The 20,832-nt window shown below is 41.4% G+C and overlaps 1 protein-coding gene across 3 annotated transcripts in view; it reads left to right on the top strand.

Moving 5' to 3' along the window:
- Nucleotides 1-18,066: 18,066 nt before the first annotated feature.
- Nucleotides 18,067-20,832, top strand: part of TMEM200A (transmembrane protein 200A) — a 56,896-nt gene continuing 54,130 nt past the window's right edge. For all 3 annotated transcript variants that reach the window (XM_030023138.2, XM_030023139.2, XM_030023140.2), the window contains exon 1: nt 18,067-18,715. The gene's annotated coding sequence lies outside the window, so the exon portion shown is untranslated. The remainder of the gene's footprint in view (nt 18,716-20,832) is intronic.

Raw genomic sequence — 20,832 nt, 5'->3', positions numbered from 1 at the left:
GCAGTGTATTTATGTCTATACGTGTTGTGTACATGAGTATGCACCTACTGGGGACACGTGTATGCCTGTGCCTACTGGGGACACATGCTACTGCTCAGTCCTGGGGGCACGGAGCTGCGGCAGCCTCGCCGCTGTTGGGCTGCTGGATTTGGCAACCCTGAACATGTGCTTTGGCAGCTGATGATATTTGCCACTGAGCTGCACAGCTGCTATGATCAACCCAAAGCAAGGCTGACCATTTAGCCTAACTCCTGTTATCACTGCTGCCAGCCAAAAATTCCAGAAACTTCGGCACCCAAAATAGTCTGCTTCCCTAAAACACTGGCCCTAAAGGAAAGTTTAAAGCACCAGAGTTGGGTCCAGTAGGGCTACCTGTGTATAACACAGCCCTAAGACTAAACAAACATCTCCAGTTACATAGAAACACTTAGATTAGTAAGGTGATAGTTTATTTAGGAAATAAAACACAGGATTTGAAAAGTATTGGATCAGCTTCTCTCAATCTAAATTTCATATATACTCCAATCTTACACAGGCTTCATACTGTTAAATCTCAGGCTGGCTTACACTCCCTTGTTCCTAAGTGCTAACTTACTGTAGACATGCTTAAAGTCAGCTTTACAATACTTATAGATTTTATATGTATCTCCAATATGAAATGCTTTTATTGTGAGCCACAGATGTATCTATGCTGATGTAAGCTTTGATGAAACTTGGTCTGGGGAGCTACACACATGAACTGTACTAGGATTCTGAGATGGGTAGATGACATCCAAATTTGGATTAACCTCCCAGCATTTTAGACCTGCTCAGCCTGTTCCTTGTTCATTCTGATTGTCCTTTATTAAATGAAAAACACATATTGACAGTGTGCAATGACTCATCTCGGAAACAGATGACCTGGATTTAGACCATCTTCAGTCTGAGGGTGGTGGGACTACCAGACTGTGGAACAGACTGGTGTGAGGCACTTCGAGGACAAGTCAGCTCCAGCTTCAGCGGCCAGAGCGGACTCCCCTTTGCAAAAGTGGAACACAATTTTATGAAGACAAAGAGCAAACAAGAGGCAACCCTAACTGCAGGCTGGAAACAAGAAAATTGGCCCTGAAACAAACGTATATTATACAGTCCTATGATCAACCAATTGTCTTTATTTTTCTAGCCTTATTTTGATATGGTAGAGGGAGAATAAGTGTATAGGATGAGGAGTTTCGGGACATATTTCTAGGATTTGAATAGGGCATTAAGATTGCACAGCTGCTATGTAATTATTCACTTATCTGGGAAGGACTCTAAATGTTAGATGACAAGGGGTTATGCCATGGATTTCCTTATGGAATACTAATTACTGTTAGCAAGAGTTGATTTCACTGTGGATCAGCTGCTATTGTTTCCCAGTAATAATCATTTTACTCGGCATTTTCCTGCACTAAGATGCACATCAGACAAAAAAAAAAATTCAAGCCCGCTGAATGTGTGATTTTCTTAGATGAAATCCAAGCAGTCTTTCTTCCTTAAAAAAGTGTTTGCAAACAGGGGCTGATATGCTTGTTGGGCAGATGATTTCTATTAAAAACAGTTTGGCAAACATATGGATTAAGACTTGCAGCTACAGAAGAACCCAGTTCAATTAAAGTAAATGTCAAGCGCATTGATTTTGTGTAGGAACAAACCCAGGATGGTCGGTAAAACAGTGACATTTTAACCATTAGAGAGAACACAAAGATTGAAAATAGATGCTTACATGAACAGTGGCCTTAGACTTTATGATTATGATTTTTTGGAATTCTGTAGGATGATCCTACAAGAAAAGGGTATTAAATGATTAACAACAGTGCCCAAGCTCAAAGCACTAGCATTTTACAATAGTTGTATCTGGCTATTTTAAACCAAATTTTAAAGAAAATTGTAATGCATTTTATATATTTCTAGCCTCTTATTTTATTGAAATGGTTCTTAAAACAAAGCTTTTTCTGCCCTCAAAAAAAAAAAAGGAGTTAAATCTCTTTATAAACAAAAGTATTATCAGAGACAGTACAGATTCACTAGGTGGCAGCATAGTTAGTAATTTTCTGAAAAATCAATCTCATATTTCATGCATGTTTTAGGTACTTTTTGGCCAAGCTGGATATGAAAACAGGTAGAAAAATAGCCTCTTAGAAAGCTAATGTAAATAAAATAAAATAAAATAAAATAAAATAAAATAATTGTAATATATCATTCTTTCAGAACATGTATTAATTTAAGGCTATGCTCTGTATCTGAGATAAATGACATACATGTATTATGGTGTGGTAAAGATCCAGAATAGAACAGAAAAAATAAAATTCCTAAAAAAAGGTTCAACCATAGCTTTTAATCAAGTCTGTGGCAGATGAAATCTGCATTGCAGCTTCAGAATGGTAAAAAAAAAAAAAAAGGAAAAAAAGGTAATATTCAGCTGTTAAAAGGTATTAGAAGTAATCTGAAGTAATCTGAGTTGGCCCTAACCAAGGGAGAGATTTAGTCAAAATTGCACTTCAGGAGATATAATCACTGCCTGTGCTCTCCAGAACCAGGTATAGGGCAAACAGCATGGTGCCAAATGGATGAACAAAGTGAGCAGAGAAGGAAGCTTACCTCTGCAGCTGACCATTTTCCAAGCTACGCTGATGCTGTGAACTTGTAGCTGAAGTCGCCTGGTTGGGTATGAGACTGAAAATGGATCTTCTCTGGTTGCAAGATCCTCTCTGATTTCATGTTTTTACTGTAAATGACAGCTTTTTTTTTTCTTCTCTTTAGATGAAAAACTAGGTTAAAACCTGCTCAGCAAGGAAATTGGATATGAAAATACATTGGTAAATGGACTGAAATAATTCAGTCTTCTCAACTTCAAAGGTTCAGATGAGCTGATTGGCCCTTCTCGCCTCTGTACACACCTTACAATTGACAGTCATAAATTCAGAATAGATAATGATGATTTACTAAAATGTTCTGTAAGCAAGGTCTTTCCTGGTACAAATCAATATAATTATCCAATAATCTCTGTTCTGCAATGCTGCTCTCAGCCAGTTACGCCTAATGCGTGTTTGCAACGGCACTGCTGCTAACTGCCAGCCATGCAGTACTTAGGCAACCTTTTCTTTGTCTACTTTCCCCTCATTAACGACTGCGAGATCGGTTACTTTATATTCCAACCTTTAGGACTAATCTCTGCCCTGCTAAGTCGGGCTTTTTTTCTTACCAGTTTCTGTGAGGCAACTTTGCAGTGTAGTTTGGGGGTTTTTTTCTTGTGCCTTTGACAACTCTCTTTCCCCTAGGAAAGGAACAGGTGTGGTGGATGACAGATAGCGACACAGTCCTGAGCTAAATTCTGGTCCTGGTATTTCACCACAGGGATTGGCTACCGTTCACAAACTGCTTGAGCTGTGCACTTGCTGTTTAGGATCTCAGCATCATCCCCTGATGAAATTACAGTTGTGTTCGATCAGGATTGATGCATGCTTTTAGACTTTTGACTTTTGGCAAAGAGAAGACCTATGGCTCAGAAATTACACGTAATACGTTGTAGATGTTGCTGTTTATAATGAAATGGAACAGATTTTGTATTTTTACAGGGGATAGGAGTAACGGAAAATACTGTATTCGGAGAAACTCTAGCAACTTTAATTCAAATTACGCGTAACACAGCCTAGTAACTAGAATCATAATTTCTGAAGTCCAGTAGAACAAAGATAAAATATAACACCTAACTGTGTATTTATTTTTAGAAACTGTACATGTTGGTGCATGATATATAAACATCTATTCATTTGTTCAAATCTGTTTTCTTGAGGAAAACTGATACTATCTTCAACCTTTTTTCCTGAGCATGGACTAGATGATCAGCTGTCAAACTTTCAAGCCTTGATGATACTCTCACTGAAGTGCATGAAAATCTTGCTACTGCTACCACACTAGCGTGAAGTTTCTCTAGCTTCTTCAAGTGTCCTCTCAGTCATCAGGACTTAGACACCACCTTGCCTTCTGCACAAGCCAATATTCTGAGACGTCAGTATTTTAGCCATGGAACTGATGTTTCCTTTCCAGCAAGGGTAACAAGGATCAGGACAGGGCTAGTGGTGCATTCAGCCCACTCCCCGTCATGCCTGGCATCAAACCCAAGTGTGCTGCAAGGCGGCAGAACCCAGAGTGCGCTGAAAACCGGACGGGAACCGTACTGAGATCTTTTGCCTTGGAGAAGGGAGAAGCAAGGAAACATGATTCCTCTATCAGCTGTTGTGAAAGCAGAATAATGGCATGCCATCCAAAAGGCTTGCCAAAAGGTACAGCTCTGAAAATATATATATATTGTACAAATATATATATAACAAATATATTGTATAAACAATTTGGATTAAGACACATTAAACACATTCACACCTGCTTTCAAGCTCTGAATCCGTAGCTCTGCAAAATGTCATCTATTTGAAGAAAAGAAGGTATTTTTCTTTTGGTAAAGATCTGCTTGGAAACGATAAACTTATTTTTCTGCTATTAACTTTCCTGTCTCCTTTATTCATTTATCTTCCTATTAATTGAAATATACATCATTGATTACCACTGCACAATAGCCATGAATAATGATATTAAGTTATTCCCTTCTTTGCCTTCTCTCCTTGGCCTAGAATCTGACAGTTTTCCAAATAATTTTACATACAATCGCTGAATTTTAAAATACAAACAAACTGAAAACCAACAACAATCTGCTACTAAGTACCGAGAGCTAGAAAATGTGTTATTCTACTTTACTGTTAAATACAAGAGACTTTCAGTTTCACTAGAAAGCAGTTAGTTAAACTCAAAAAGTGAATGAAAGACAAATCCTTGTTTAAATTACTTACATGATTTAGAGACCAATGAAAAACAAGCCACTGGACAAGAGCATTTGAAGTGACACTTGATTTTATGACATGCTTAGTTATAGGTAAAGTATTACAGGCTTGATTTGAATCAATCTGTAATTTAGAAGTCCCAAAGATTAGGAAAAACAGAGTAATTCATTCAAACATTCACATGAGGAAACTACCAGGTGTTTCTTTAGAAAAGACTGGACAGGGTAGGAAATCAATGAGGCATTTAACAGTATAAACACATGTTAATATTTGACGTGTACTTCAAACATAAGGTTGTGATCCTGGCAACGTGTTCCAATTCAAGTAATATTTCTGAAGTCAAGGGACTTGTTTATATAAATAAAGGTACTCGATCATGTGTTAGGTTCTGTATTGTTATATGCAAAGCCATTAGGATTGGAAGCTGTACTTAAACCTTTGTAAGGTATATTTAATGGAATGTAGAATTTTCCTGTTGAAGTTCCTGCAAAATCATCAGTGGTGTGGAAAGTGCTGGAGAGTATTTATTATTATTTAACTATTTATTATTATTTAACTCTCTTATGTACGCACATCTGCAGTAAGCCTGGCTACCACAGTGAATGTGGTGTGCATGTTTTGAAGGAACCTGAGAAAACAATAAGGGCAGAGATAATAGAAGATAAGAGGGATATGATATTTAGGTTTAGAAACCAATGGAAAGGCAAATGGATGTATCAGTAAGGTGGCTGCAGCTGCGTTGTTATAAATGCATTATTGTCCTGGTTTCAGCTGGGATAGAGTTAATTGTCTTCATTATATTGATAAAGTTCACTTAGGAAACTTCATGCATCCATTCTGAGTACTTGCAATTAACTTCATTTGATATAAAAATCTGTGTAGGCCAGCCTGTTGGAAAACAGATCAAGATTAAGTTCAATTTACCTACAATGTTTTTCCCTAGCTTTTGCAAAGGATAAACTCTGGCTTGCTAACTCGAGATGAAAAGAATTAGCTAATATCCAACTTAAGAAAAGGATCAGCCTTGTTCTGTAATGCAGACAAAATTTAGTTCTACCCTCCCCCCAACTGATAAATCCTCCTGCAACGAGTAAACCAAAATTTACTAAAAGTCATAGCTATAGAATCACAGAAAGGTTGAGGTTGGAAGTGACCTCCAGAGGTCCTCTGGTCCAACCCCCCTGCTCAAGCAGGGCCACCTAAAGCCAGTTGCCCAAGACAATGGCTTCTGAGTATCTCCAAGGATGGAGACTGCACAACCTCCCTGGGCAACCTGCGCCAGTGCTCCGTGACCCTCAGAGTAAAAAAGTGTTTCCTGATGTTCAGAGGGACCCTCATGTGTTTCAGTAGGGTCCTGTCACTTGGCACCACTGAAAAGGGACACTGCTATCAATACATGTTTTGCAGTAGCTCTCTACGTTGACACACTACAGTGAAGTCAGAATATCCTTCCTTTAGAAGAGGATTAAGGTGAATGCTATAGAGGTCCTAATCCAAATAAATTTATCTGTGTGGAGACTGTCTGCAAAACAGCAAATGAAGTTTAAATTCATGCCCTACCTTGTTTCGCAACAGCTCTTCTATGCACATGTGCCCTGAGACTGGATTCTTGGCGAGTTACTTTCATGTTATGGAGGTAAGACTTCAGATTTCCCCACAGGTCAACAAAACAGAGCTGTTTAAAAGAGTCCAGTGTTTTAAATGTCTTCCAGAATGTCTGTCACCAAAAGGCTTTCCTATTTCCAGAATTCACAGAACTGTAGAGTTCACATGCATCATTACAGGACTAAAGGTAGGTACTTTGCCAGTATTTCTAACATCCCCTTTCAACACATCATGGCCCTGAAAAAGACATCTGTAAAGAATATCTTTGTTATTTTTTCTAAATTTTTTTATCAGAAACATTGGTTGTAAGAGCACGTGCAAATCGGAATGGCATAGGTGTTGGAGACTCAATAAGGCTGAGGGTTGTGGCACATCAGACTTTTGTTGTCTGTGGCATTATGCTGTACAGACTGCTGAGCTACTCTTCTGTGGAGCTTGTGCTCCCATGAATCCCTTTTCTGCACCGCACAGCCATTTCTTCTCTAAAATTTGCACTGAGAATGCCACGGGAGGCTCATTGCCCTTAAATAAATGAGTTCCTATATTTACATAGTAATTTTTTACTCTGATGCACTGTCACAGCACTTCATAAAATTGGGATATTTCCTACACCAGCAAACTTCTAACAACCCTTGTTGTTCCCTATTGTGCAACAGATGGCTACTCTGAACAACCGAGGGCAAATGTCATTCTGCTGCACCTGATGCCATTGCTATTGGAATGCTTTTATGTTTAGTACCTGCATTTTTAAGCATTGCCTTTTCACTGTCTTTTATTCCAGAATACTCATTTTCAACCCAAAGCCCTCTAATTAATAGTATGTATGAAGAACTTACCCTTGGACTAACAAACTCCTACATTTTGATAATGAAAGTTCATTACTCCACATGGTCCTGAGTCAGCATGCTTGAACACTTCCTCTGCATGTCCTGAGGTAAGGAGACAAAGGTCCTGACAATGAACATGAAAGCATACTCATAAAATCGTATTCTACTATGTTCTTCCATTCATGACAGTCCCTGACTCCAGAGGATCACGGTCTAACCTTTTAGGGAAAGACAGCGAGTTAGGAAACAATATGAAACATGCCTGGTCAGCATGCCTGGCATTGATCTCAGAGTTGTCAAGTGCTTTTAAAGACATCACATCACAGCTAAGGGGATTTTAGTTGAATTAAACTGCTTACCAGCAAAGTTAGTAACAGAAGTGGTTTTTAAATTTATTGCAGATCAGAAGTATTTTTTTTTCTCCTAAAGATATAGATTTAAGCTTCCTTCAATGGAAGAAACTCTACAGGAATAATAGGATGCTTCAGATGCCATGGTAAATAAACTGTAGAGCTGAAACACAGCTGATGACTAAACGAAAAATGGAGGCTCTCATGTTTCAGTCAGCAGTGTATAGCCATGCTATTTAACAGCTCTGGTGAGAACAGGAGTGCTGTGACAATTGGAAGCTGTAGAGGGAATTCAAATAATAATTAAAAAAAGGTAAATATTCATGCTGGAATGTAACTGGGAGACCAAGGTTAATATCAGTAGTTTTCTTGGGATGGAAAAAATAGCAGAAAGGGAATGTCATTACCCTGTGCATTTACATGATGGCTTTCAATGACAGATAAAAGGAAAGTAAGTACTAGGCAATACCTTCCTCTGTCATCTGGTACACTAAATTCACACTAAAGTCAATGAGAATTTGAGTGCAGATGGGTACGTAACAAACTGTCTGGTTATGTATAAATAACCGTAACAGAACTGCTCTCCTGAGGAAGATGTTTTCCAGCTTTGGTCAAGCTGTGAAGAAAAAGGATATTTTCAGAAGAGACAGTAAAATAAACAAACAGATACTGACAAAGTTCCTTGTGCTTCATTTTAACACAAAGAATGAATTGATATTTTGGCAAACTTCATCAACAGAGGCTCCAGCCAGCCTGCTGTGTGCTCGGCTGCAGATGTGCTGAAGCAATTAGCAATATGCTAAGGTAGTCAAGTTCATTCTGCAGAGCATTTTGTTCCAGAGTATCTCCTTTAACTTAAATACACTTGGAAAATTGCTTAAAAGTATCTTTAAAAGAAAGTTCTTCTGAAGCATTTTTCTCCTAGTATCAGGTTAATATGTTGTGACATGATCCCCTTCCATCTTTAGTGCTTCAGTGAAGGTATCAATACTTGTCTGAATTATAATTCCGCTGTACTTAGGGTTTTGATATAATAAATCCTGGGAGACGTATGGAAATAATGAATAACAGGCTCCACTTTATCAAGCTTCTATGTTAATTACCATTTAAGCAAATCTAATATTCATAAATAACTATTCAGTTATAATCCATTCATAAATGAGATTTGAGACTGTGATAAAATAGGCTGAGTGGTAGATTGATATGATTGTTACACAATTATTAATAATGGAAATTTAAAACATTAATGAATGGCTCCACTGTTATTTTTCTTGCCCTCTTAAGCATCTTACGCCAATAATTTACTGGAAGTAGGCAACAGATTATATGTTCATATCTAAATCATCCCCAACAGGCATTTACAATTCTTTAAGCAGAACAGAGACCATTAAAAACATAACTAAAATCCTTCAATGGTATCTTTGTATAGAGGCTTGCCCTATCCCCCAATTTTTTCTTTTACACTGTAGCATAGCAGCTACCTCCACGGTCTCTTCTAAGACAATTTCCTGATACAAACTATGCTAAGAATCTGCTGTGTTCTGGGTTACTGGCTCAGAAATGAAAGTGTTGTTTACGGGCTTCTCACTTATGACTACAAAAATGATAGACAGCAGAATGCACTTTTAAAATGGGCTACAAATGTCAATGGTTTCTTTCCATTTAATGTTTTTTTAGCTAGGACATATCTTTCAGTTTGATTTGCTTTAGTATACAATCCTCTAAAAGTAATGTGTCTCCTCGTATGTCTAACTTGATTCTCATGGGAAAACTTAAATCCCTAAGCATTGCAAAATTTCTGTGGAAGGAGGGAAACCTGAATGTAATGCATTTTTTTTCAAGCAGTAATTATAATATTTATATATATATGTATGTTTGTATGTATGTATTAAAAATCCACTATTTAAAAGTACAAGTTCCATACCAGAAAAAACAACAAAACATTTTCAAAGGAGCTGGGAAAAAAAAGTAAGTTATTGCAACATATTACCATGCATGTGTTGATGGGGCATACAAGTACAGAAATCTCTCTCATGCAGATCCAAATGAAAAAGGTATGAATTCACTCTGTCTTCCCTCAGGTCTTAGGATATTTCTCTACTGTTTCAGAGCACCTCCTGAGGAGGACAAGCAGAATATCTGAAGACCTTACTGCTGAGCTAAACTGAACTCTGAAAATTACAAAATAGTAATTTTTATCTAATGCTCATATATTAGTGGAACTCTAATATGAATTAAGACTCCAATCTTATTATTTTTGTAGCACAAAGACCCCATAATCATCACTGAGTCAGTTTAGGAGGACACTGAGAACACTGTCCAACAGCAATATATGGGTTTTTCAGTTGCATTATTCATGTTTGAAGTTAAATGTGTCTTGAAATGTTTTACCTTATAGTGGCGGAATACTCTGCACCTTGAGGAGGCTCAAGCCATGCTTCAGTAAGAGAATTATTTGGGCTGCTGGATTTAAAGGGAATATTGCTGTTGATTTCAACAGAAATGGGATCATTCCCTTAATTTGACTGTATTTACTCTTAGTTTTACCCTATTCCCCCAGTTTTAATCAAAGAACATTGCTCTCTGACTCCACACTCTAGCTTCTAACACCACTGAAATGTAAAAACCAAAACCAGAGCAATCCCTCTTCTCCAAAACTCTACCTCAGGATTTAAGCAGTAAACTGTCAGTCCTTTCTTAAATCTTCACTGGAATTAAAAAAAAGAGAGAGAGCAGTGGCTAAAACTGGATGATGAGAGGACTGCTGAGACAAAATCTACAGGGACTAATCATTTATACAGGGTTAAGTCCTTGAACTACCAGCTAACATAGACTGTGTTGTGTTGGAACCAAAATGTTCTATACTTCTAATACTATTTCTTATAGTAAATGTTAATTTCCTGATGTCATCAATTAGTCTTTAAGCTTTAATTGCCACATTTGGTAGTCTTTGTTACAGAATTATTCAGCATTTGCCTTTCAGAAACAGGCATAAAAAGTAATAGAACCACAAATCACAGTCTATTTTTCATAAAGCTCGGAAATGACAACTGACATTTTACAGTACATTTCCATGAAGACCTGATGCTTAAGATTTTGCACACCTTCTTAAACTATTTGAGTAAAAGCCAACTTCTGTCAAGACTCCCAGCGGGACTTGGTTATTTGGGGGACTTGCATAATGACATCACACAGGAAGACCCTCATGTCATCAGACTAGACTAATGCAAACACACTTTTTCCCTCTACAATATGTTCCAGCACTCCACTGTTATGTGGCAACCTAAAAACCCATCCCGACAATTTTTAAACATAATAGGAATCTATAAAGATGATTTTGTGCCAGTTTTCTATGCTGAAGATGTTTTAGCTATTTTCCCTGGAACATCAATATTTTTCTAAAGTATATTTCCTATAATTTAGGTATTAAGATCTAGCTCTTTAATCAAGGATAGGCAGTAATGGCACATGATTATGGTGGATAAAATGCTAATGACTACAGGAGAGATGCACTTTCTCTGAGGCACTTGTCACTTGCTAAAATTCATGCTTTAGCAAAACATGCATACCTGGTCACATCACAGGAGGCTTTTAACACCCTCATGCTTTCTTAATAAAGTAAGCTATTGTTAAGTTCTAGTTTCTTTTTTGTCTAGAAACAATAATATTTAGGAAGCTCATTGGTAGCACTTGTAGGTAATTAATTACATGTTTTACATAATAAGATTGAATTTATTACATAGACATGGATTTTTTTGGTATGTAAGTAGGCAACAGAAGGAATAATTAATACCTTCCTGAATGATGCATGTTGATAGGGATACACATATTCAAATGAAAGTCATCTATTCACTTTTCCTAGTTCTTCATAGTTTTTTTCCTACAATGATAGTGGGAAGAATTAGAGATGGCATGGTATGGCATGAAGTCTGAACTCACTATCACCACAACTGAAATGATCACAGATAATTACAATGTGACATATAAAATACTTCAGTGACACCATTCAAAACTGTGAAGAAATTATATTTTCTTCATTATTTAGATTTTCATTCAAAACAGCAACAATACTTCTCTCAAAGATAGTTCTGCTTCACTTGCTCCTAATTTCCTGTAAATCCCCAGTGGAATTTTATACGGAGATAGTATGCTGCTCACAACAGGACTTGCATGGGAAGCTAGTTACGAAACTAGCACGTTAAATCATGCAGTTATGTTGCTTTTTGTTATCATCCTGGAAATATATGATGAAAAGATGGCAGTTCTGTAAGCTACCTTCTCTTTTGCTGGCACTACTACTGGCATTTAAAATGCAGAGATGAGTCCTTAAGCAAACAAGGAAATACTCTACCTGTGTCCCAGCATCCCGCCTACCTGTCTTGAGACAGCCCAAACAGAAGAGCTGTTTTTTGATTCATGATGGAGTATGAGGACACGTTACATGCAAAGAAGTGTCTGCTGCAAACAATTTGATAATCTGAGAAAACTTTACATTTTCTATAAATTTGGTCATTTAAAAAAATTATTCCACTGGTACTTTATTTATTGGGCTTTATAGGGCTTCTGCTATAATGGACATAAAAGCTACATATTACTCTCCATCTTCCTTTCAAGATGGTGCTGCTATTTAAAGATGCCAACTCCAGAAAGTCTCCCACACATAGGCCAAAGCTCTTAAACTGCACTGACTTAAATAACAAACTGAAAAGAAAAACACACACCTTTCTGGAAGATTTTTTTTCTTCACTATCCTATGCATTAAACAAGAATTCCAGTTCATATGTATTTAACTTCCTTTACTTTATTCAGTGTATTGTTCAGAGTCTCTTCACCTACATGTGCATAATAAATAATGGTTCTATTTCTAGGTGAGGATTTCTGTGGTTTTTATTAGATACCAACATATCCAGGTATTTGTAATGTCATGATACATAATAACACTTCTTCAGACAAACATTTCAAATAAAGGCATAATAAAATTTTATGACACCAGTGGAACATGTTTAAGAAAGCCTGATTTCTTAAACCACTTCAAGACAGATTAAAACCTACTAAACTCAAAACACTTGTTTCATACTCCGGTTGTTAATAAGAGAATAGATACTCCAGCAAATTCTTTACATACAGAAAGCCATATGTATTCTCAATGCTGAGCAGAAAGAAAAAGTTGACTTTCTATTTACAGACACTACCAACACATGATTTTCAAAGTTTTATTTTTAATATACATACATTTTCATCATACTTGTGAAAGCTAAGTGTCTATTCTTTTTTTTAAAAGTTAGACTGTAGGAAAGTATGAAAGGATTAAGTTAAATCAGCATTTTAAGTATTGTTGACAGCTCGCAAATCATTTGGAAGCAGACATTTCTATCTGTATTCTCACTAGCTTCAGAAACTGTTCAAGGTAAAGCTCAAGCCAATAAATGGTAAATTACATAGTATTCCATGCTGTTTAACTATTGTTAAGATAAACAGTGACACATGCCAGGATCCTTTTATGTGATTCTGACATTTTCTTGGCCCTGTGTTTCTTGGCTTGCATTGCTGTTACCAAATATTTGTACCATAATTCTGCTGAACAGGACCTCACTGATTTCTCTCAGTGGCGTACAGATGCAAACCAAAAAGATGCTATATCTGCCATAAAAATCTCCCAGCTGAGTAAAGACGGTGTGCAAGAGATGAGTATCGGGAATTGAACTGGTCAACCTGAGAGTCAGTGGTTTCCGCATTGCAGCAGCCTAACCACTTTCAACATTTCTTCCAGGCAATATAGAAAGGAGTTTCACACCGGTGTTATAAGGAGACCAGTGAAGTAGCTCTACTGATACTTATGATGAGCTCCTGGAAGGACTAGTGTGCAAGGCACCGTAGAAAAAAAGAATTAAATGCTTGTTAAACGTCTTGGCAGTTGGCTAATGGATGCTGGCATAAGGGACTAGGAGCTGATGTATCAGTATAGCATGGGATAAAAAAAGGAGGTAAAGACACCTCTTCTAGACCTCCGAGTGTGAGGAAAGGGGACTTTTGTCTGAAGAGACAGACAGTGGGAGTCAATGATAGTGTCACAAGTTAAAACAACAGCCTTTGTGGTATCATTCCTCTCCAATAATAATTTCACTGTCTCAGTACAAGGGAAAATGGAGTAAAGCATACAATGCCATTTTGTGTGCTCTAGAAGTATATTATAGAAATATCTACACTGTTAACTCCATTTCCTGCTGGAAAACATTGGGATGATTCAGATCTTTTATGACTGAATTTTGGTTACCAGCTTAGCCCTCCTGATTACATGTAACAGGCTTGTGATTTAATATTTAGACACTGTTTAGGTCTTTGATTGCATAAGCACTTTCTCAGTAGAGATGAAAGATCTTAGATTTTGTACTTTTAGGGGCAGAAACCAGCCACTAAGCCAGAGACATATTTTGCAGTTATATGTTTATTATATATGTACATCATTTATTATCACCAAGGAACTCTTGATACCCTTATTCACTGCTTATGGAGACCAAATCTCACTGATTACACTGTAAAAAAACTGAGTATGAACAAATCAATATGAACAAATGACGGATTGAAGATTTATTTTATGTCTTAATCATAATTAAAGGGATAACAACTTTCAGCTAATTTTTTAGTTTAATACAATGTGGAAAGTAAGCTAAGTAAGATAACTGACTCACAGTACTATTCACATTAAGTCTTGGCAAAATCAAAAATCTGTAGTATGGTTTATTCTCACTGTAATGGTCTGGACTTGACTACAGCTCTTCACCTTTAGTGGGGAGCCTTTCAACCTTCAATTTCATTCATGTTCCAAATTCAGGGTACTTCATACTTATCTCCCTATTGCACAGGATTGTTAGGTGTCACAAATTCTATCCAAATTCTAGCCAAAGTCAAAGTAGAAATGAGTCTGGATCTTAGAAAAAGTTCCTGTCCAAAGGTGAGAACTAAAATATGCCAGTCTTCTTTTTAATTGCATTAAATTTACAGAAGATACACTTACAGGTTAATCCACCCACTGCCTTGCTTATTACAGCAAATGAATGACTTTTCGTAGTATGAACTGAAAGGTGTAGGTTGGAAGCGAAACTAATGTAATACTGCTAACATCCCAACTTCCAAATAAAAGTATTCTATGCTTTTAAATAAATTAAGAGGATCTCACTCATAAGGCTAATTAGCGATTCTTACTATAATCTCAGAAGCAACCACCTTCATAATTAATGCATTAAAATGTTTGTTTTACTGGGCATTAGCAATATCAGTGTTGACTTTTAAAGCCTGGAATATTGGCCTTGACATTAGCTGACTCTCCAGAGATGTGCAGATGACTGAGATTTGAAGAGCTTCAGGGCCTTTTTATCTTCTTTCTTTTCTGCTGCAAATCAGGAGTAAATTCCTTAAATCAATGGTCTCAAGATCAGTATAGAACTGCTGTAAATAGGAAAAGGAGCAGGCACTACCCCTCTTTAAGAATGCACTGACAGAATTTTAGAAGAATCCAGGCAACACAGGTAATAAGCAAAGCTGAATGTCATCTGCTTGCAAGACATCTCCCAAATGTCTGTCACTAGGATTGGCAGCTCTTGTTGTATTATAATCCACAGCAATCTCCCACAAAACGCGTTGCCCACAACCATTTAAATTGATTGTCACATTTTCCTACATATAACTTATGGGCCATGTGTAAAAACGACAATCCTGTGGTTTAGTGGCAGCGTGGGTTTTGCACATAGAGCAATACAAAGGGAAGTCTATCCCAGAGATGCTTCTCACCTAGTAGCACTACTGAAATTAGTCCTCTAACCTATTTACTCTGTCCCCCAAACCACACTGGCTCTTACTGTCACCTGCCTAGGATCTTTTTTTTGGGGGGGTGGCTGTTTGAGAGCATAAATCATCTGAGTATTTATTTTAAATGCCAGCACTTCCAAAAGGACAAAAGGTATCCGAGAAACATCTTACGGCATGAAAATATGAATAGAGAAGAAAGATACGGCCATACTGTACCTGGTCCAGTGTTGGAGGGAAAACAGAGGTCACTAGCAAGAACTGAACAGATCATTTTCCTTGTAGATTTACAAGCCCCAGCCTTTCAGAGAGAGCACAAGAGCAGTGGTAATACCAGCACTGGTTCACATCACACTCTTGATCCACATTTTATCATCTACTGACAGCACAGGAGGGTGAAGTTTCCATATCTCTTCCACAGTGACATTTTCAATAAATTTTAGAGAAAATTTCTGAATTTTTACTTGTAGAGACAATGCATCTAAAAGGGATTTGGTGGTATCATGGTTTAACCCTAGCCGGTAACTATGCACCACGCAGCCGCTCACTCACTCCCCCTCCCACCAAGTGGGATGGGGGAGAGAATCAGAAAAAAAAAAAAGCATAACTTGCCAGTTGAGATAAGAACAGTTTAATAGAACAGAAAGGAAGAAACTAATAATGAAAATAATAACAATAATAAAATGACAATAGTAATAATAACAGGATTGGAATATACAAAACAAGTGATGCACAATGCAATTGCTCACCACCCGCTGATTGATGCCCAGTTAGTTCCTGAGCAGCGATCCCCCCAGGCCAGCTCCCCCAGTTGATATAGTGGGCATGACATCAGATGGTATAGAATACCCTTTTGGCCAGTTTGGGTCAGCTGTCCTGGCTGTGTCCCCTCCCAACTTCTTGTGCCCCTCCAGCCTTTCTCGCTGACTGGGCATGAGAAGCTGAAAAATCCTTGACATCAGTCCAAACACTACTCAGCAACAACTGAAAACATCAGTGTTATCAACATTCTTCACATACTGAACTCAAAACATAGCACCCTACCAGCTACTAGGAAGACAGTCAACTCTATCCCAGCTGAAACCAGGACAGGTGGGCATAAATAATCCTTTCATTCATTCCCTCTGTGATGCACAGCTGAGCCTTACAGAATTTGAGGTCTCTGACGTACACATCTGCCTGCAGACCTGTCCTCTCACTAGCTGACATCAAATACATGTGACATCATGCACAAACCAAATTACAGCTCTAGTAATATCTGAATGAACGGACAGAAATCTGACACTTGAAAGTGATTCTTCGCTCCTTGAATCAAAACATGCTGAACAGCTGGAAATGCAATGTTTCAAACTTCTGAGGAATGTTACTCTTCTCTTTGCTAGCCCAGAGCTGCTGCCATGTGTGTCTCCTTGCTAGACTGAGGTGATAACAGGGGATACATTTAACGTGGAAGCCACTGCAGCCATCAGGCAGGAGTATAATCATTATAAAGTGTACACCGAGAACTGACAACACACTGTATAACCACAAAGAAACTGTATGCACTTAGGATCTGAAGTCCTATTGTAGGGTGGATGGAAGCTCCTAAGTCACTACCTGTCTTGAGGAGAGCACTACCTGAGATAAATTTAGATATGCTTATGCCAAGTTCAGCATTTTTCTCTCTTTTTGGGACATGCATTAGGCAGAATTATGGTAAGCCACATAAAAGGCAATTGCAACGTTGAAGTGCAATCAGGTTTTGAAAATGAAATAAAACCAGCTACCACCTCAAAACAAGTGCAGATTTTTTTTTCACCAAAAAGGTACGTTCGAGCGCCCATGCAGGCTGGAGTCTCCCCTTCTCCCAAGCCCATCTGCTGGATCACCTCCCCCGACTGGAAGGTGCGAGCAGCAGGGAGCTCAACTCTGCCGTCCCTGGCTGGACACGAGGGGTGGGCGGGCGGCCACCCCCCCCCCCCCAAAACAAGAGGGAAAAAAAAAAAAAGAGCTGAATCATAGAAGTGTAATTGCCTCCGAGGTAAAAACCCCACATTTCGATGAATCACTCCGCGCTCCCACGGCTCCCGCCGGGCTCTCACACGGGGGAAGGGAGGGCGCGCCCCGGCCTCGCGTCCCGCCGCCCCCTGCCCCGCGGGGAAAGGCCGCCCCCCGGCCCCAGTGCCCCCGCCGCGCCAACGGCACCGGCACACCGGCACGCCCGCCCTCCCCTCCCCTCCCCTCCCTCACCGACTCCCCCCGGCCGCCCCCGCCGGTGACTCCTCCCTCGCGGCCGCGGCCCCTCAGCCCGCCGGGGCGGAACCGGGCGCCCTACAAATCGGCCGCTCCGGCGGGGCCGCCGGCAGCGCGGCGCCGGGGAGGAGACGCCTCAGACCGGCTGGTCCTGGCGGGGAGACGGGAAACTTCCCCGGCAGGCGGCAGGTAGAGGAGCCGCGTCCTCTTCCTCCGGCCGCCGTCCCGTCCCGCCGCGGGGCTCCCCGTCCCGGCCGCCGCCTGCCTGGCCCCGCCGGGCTCGTCCCGGTCGCCGCAGCCGCCCCGCGGGCGAGGGGGCCGCCCCGGCTCCCGCCCGCCGCCCTCCTCCGCCTCTTCTCGGCCGCGTCCCGTGGGGAGCGGCGGGAAATGGGGGGGTCGTTTCCATGGAGACGGGGCCGCAGCCGGGAGGTTTCGGAGTGAAACTTTGCCGCGGGCGGCGGGGGCCGTGCGGGGGGCTGTCGAGCCCCGGCGGCGCCGAGGGGAGCTGGTGGGGCGGCCGTGAGGGTGGGGGTCCCGCTCGGGGCGGCGCCGGGGGCGAGCGGCGCCCGGGCACCTCGCTGAGGAGCCGGCAAAGTTTTGCGCCGCGGAGCCGCCGCCCGCCCACGCTTCCCCCCCCCCCCCCCCCCCCCCCCCCGGCGGCCGCCTGACGGCCGTTCCCTCTCCGCGGCTCCCGGAGCCCGCTGCTATGGCACCCGCCCGTCGCCGCGGGGCGAGCAGGGGGAGGCTGCCTCCGGCTGGCCGTGAGGCGGCGGCGGCGGCGGGGGGGCGCGCAGCCCCCGGTCGGCGGGCGTCCTCCTCCGGCCGGCAGTGACCGCCCCGGCCCCGCTCCCTGCCTGCTCGCCATGCCTCCCCCCGCCCGCCTCTCGCCGAGGACGGTGCCGGGGAAGGGCGAGGGGAGCCGCCGCCCTGTCACTCCCTGAGCCAGCCGCCGCCTCACCGGAGAAGCCCCATGTCCTCCGGGCGCCGCGCAGCCCCGCAGCTCGCCGCGCCGTGAGGGCGGCGGACGCCTCGCACCTCCCCACAGGTAAGCGGCGGGCGGGGGGCGGGTGCGCGTGTGGCGGGGGTCTCCCCTTCGCCCTCAAACTTCAACCCGCCCGCAGCCGTTATCCCTCCCCGGGAGCGGCGGGGCCCGGCCGGGGCCGTTCCTGCCGGCGGCGGCGGGGGGGGACGGGGAGACGCGCCCTTGCCCTCGGCGGCGAGGGGCAGGGTGGGAGCGAGGACGGGTAGGTGGGTTTTTCCCTGCCAGAAATGGACTTTCTGCTTCCCGAGCGGAGCGGGCTGGCGTGCCGGCGGCCGCCGCGCTCCGTGCAGCTGCTACACACCCTCTTTTGTCTGCGCTTGGGTCCGAAATACTTTACGTGCTGCCATTGCCTGCCCCGCCGGTCGGGAGCCCTGCCTTGCCCTGCCCTGCCGAGCGGCTGCCCCCGGGCTTCGCCCCCCTCGCCGCTCCCGCCCCGGCAAGTTTCCCCTTTGCCTTTATTTTCACAGAAGTTGGGTTTTCCTTCACCTTTGTTTGAGGGGGAAAAATGGTGGTGTGGTGGTTATCTGGAAGGATGAGAGGCAGATGGGGAAGACGGGGGTTGCCCTACTCCCTTGCGTGCAAACGTAACTCACTGCTCAATAAATCGCTGATCGGGTAGACGTAAGCTTACTAGTGAGGTAGACTTTGAAACAAAAGTACCGCAAACAGCTTGGGTGCGTGGCAGATGCTCCTCATACCTTATTAACATAACCATTGTTAGCGTTTGCGCTTGAATTCAATACGCGTGCAGCTGTTGTGCAGATCTGGAATTGCGATAGCTGTATCTACTTGACACTTAAGACTAATTGTCATTAACCACTGCTAGTCTATTTTATTTTATGCAGTGGTTATGAAAAATAAAACGGGTTTTACTGTTTAAAGGCAAAAGTATCCCAACAAAAGTATTCCTTCGCTGTAGCATTCTGTGTAACATGAACTACAAAATAACCTGTAGCAATGTAGTGGACTTCCACGTCGTAATGCTTTTAGGACACAAGGACTATATTGTTCAATAAAATTCTGTCAGCAAAGGTTTTGTCTTTTCTGGCTTACCCTGGTGCTAGATCAATACACTAGCAACTATTCTTTTTCTATAAGTAGATGGTGCTTCCAGTCCATGTGATGGAAATGAAGTAAGTGTCCAGATAAGGAAAAAATGGACCGTTTCTTTCTCAGTTGTTTCTGTGCCGCTTTGCAGAAAGTGGGGGGCAAAAAGCCCGTTTAAAACAGAAAATTATATTTCCATTGAATGTAACTTAAATTACTTGATAATGAAGCCAAAGGGTCTTTCAAGTTTGGAACATTTAATGTACTTCTTATGTTGCCAGCAAATGTACCTCTAGCAAAATACTTGTTAGAAGATAATTATAAGACAATTTTTAGTAATTTGAAACATGAGTAATAATTAGATTTTTGTACTGAGCACAGAAAAACACCCTCACGGAAAAAGATATGTGGTACTTAAATAGTAATTTGGAAAATAAAATCATATATAATTTATATTTTATTGGCATAGAGACATATTTTATTTGTTGCTCCTTTGTTGGATTGCAACAATGATCCATATGAAAGTTGGAAAAGGAGTACTGATGCAAGAGTTCAGCATACTAGAATTATTTTATTCCATGTACAGAAATGGTTTTGCCCAATACAACCTTGCTGGAATTGGAACAGAGCTTCATTTTTATGGAAGCTCTGTAATCAGATTATAAAAGGTGGGCTGTCTGAATTTAATCCTGTGAAGTATGGACTAAGCAACCCCTGCTTTGACAAAGCACTGAAATGTATGCTGACCCTCAAGCAGGTAAGTAGTTCCGACCTCCATTGCTAATGATGACCTAGGGTGTGAGTTCGTTGCATGTAGCAATAGGTCCAGTAACTTCAATGAAACTGTTCACTGGCTTAACTGTGTTGCTGGACCTTTCCTGGACCAAGCCCTCTTTTAACGTGTTTCTGCTTCCGTTTCCTTGAATGCTGGGCATGGGACACAAAAGACCTGTGCTGTACGCAGGTGCTCACCTCAGCCACATCTCATGGGTTGTATATTGTTGATTGACTCGTACCTCTCCGGGGGCAAAAGGGGAAAATGGAAAGTGAAAATTGGTTAAGGAGTAAGGTAT

The sequence above is a fragment of the Aquila chrysaetos genome, chromosome 8 (genome assembly GCF_900496995.4).
Source record: "Aquila chrysaetos chrysaetos chromosome 8, bAquChr1.4, whole genome shotgun sequence".
Lineage (NCBI taxonomy): Eukaryota > Metazoa > Chordata > Aves > Accipitriformes > Accipitridae > Aquila > Aquila chrysaetos.
Note: the sequence above shows the minus strand (reverse complement) of the source record. Positions and strands in the feature narration are given on the sequence as shown.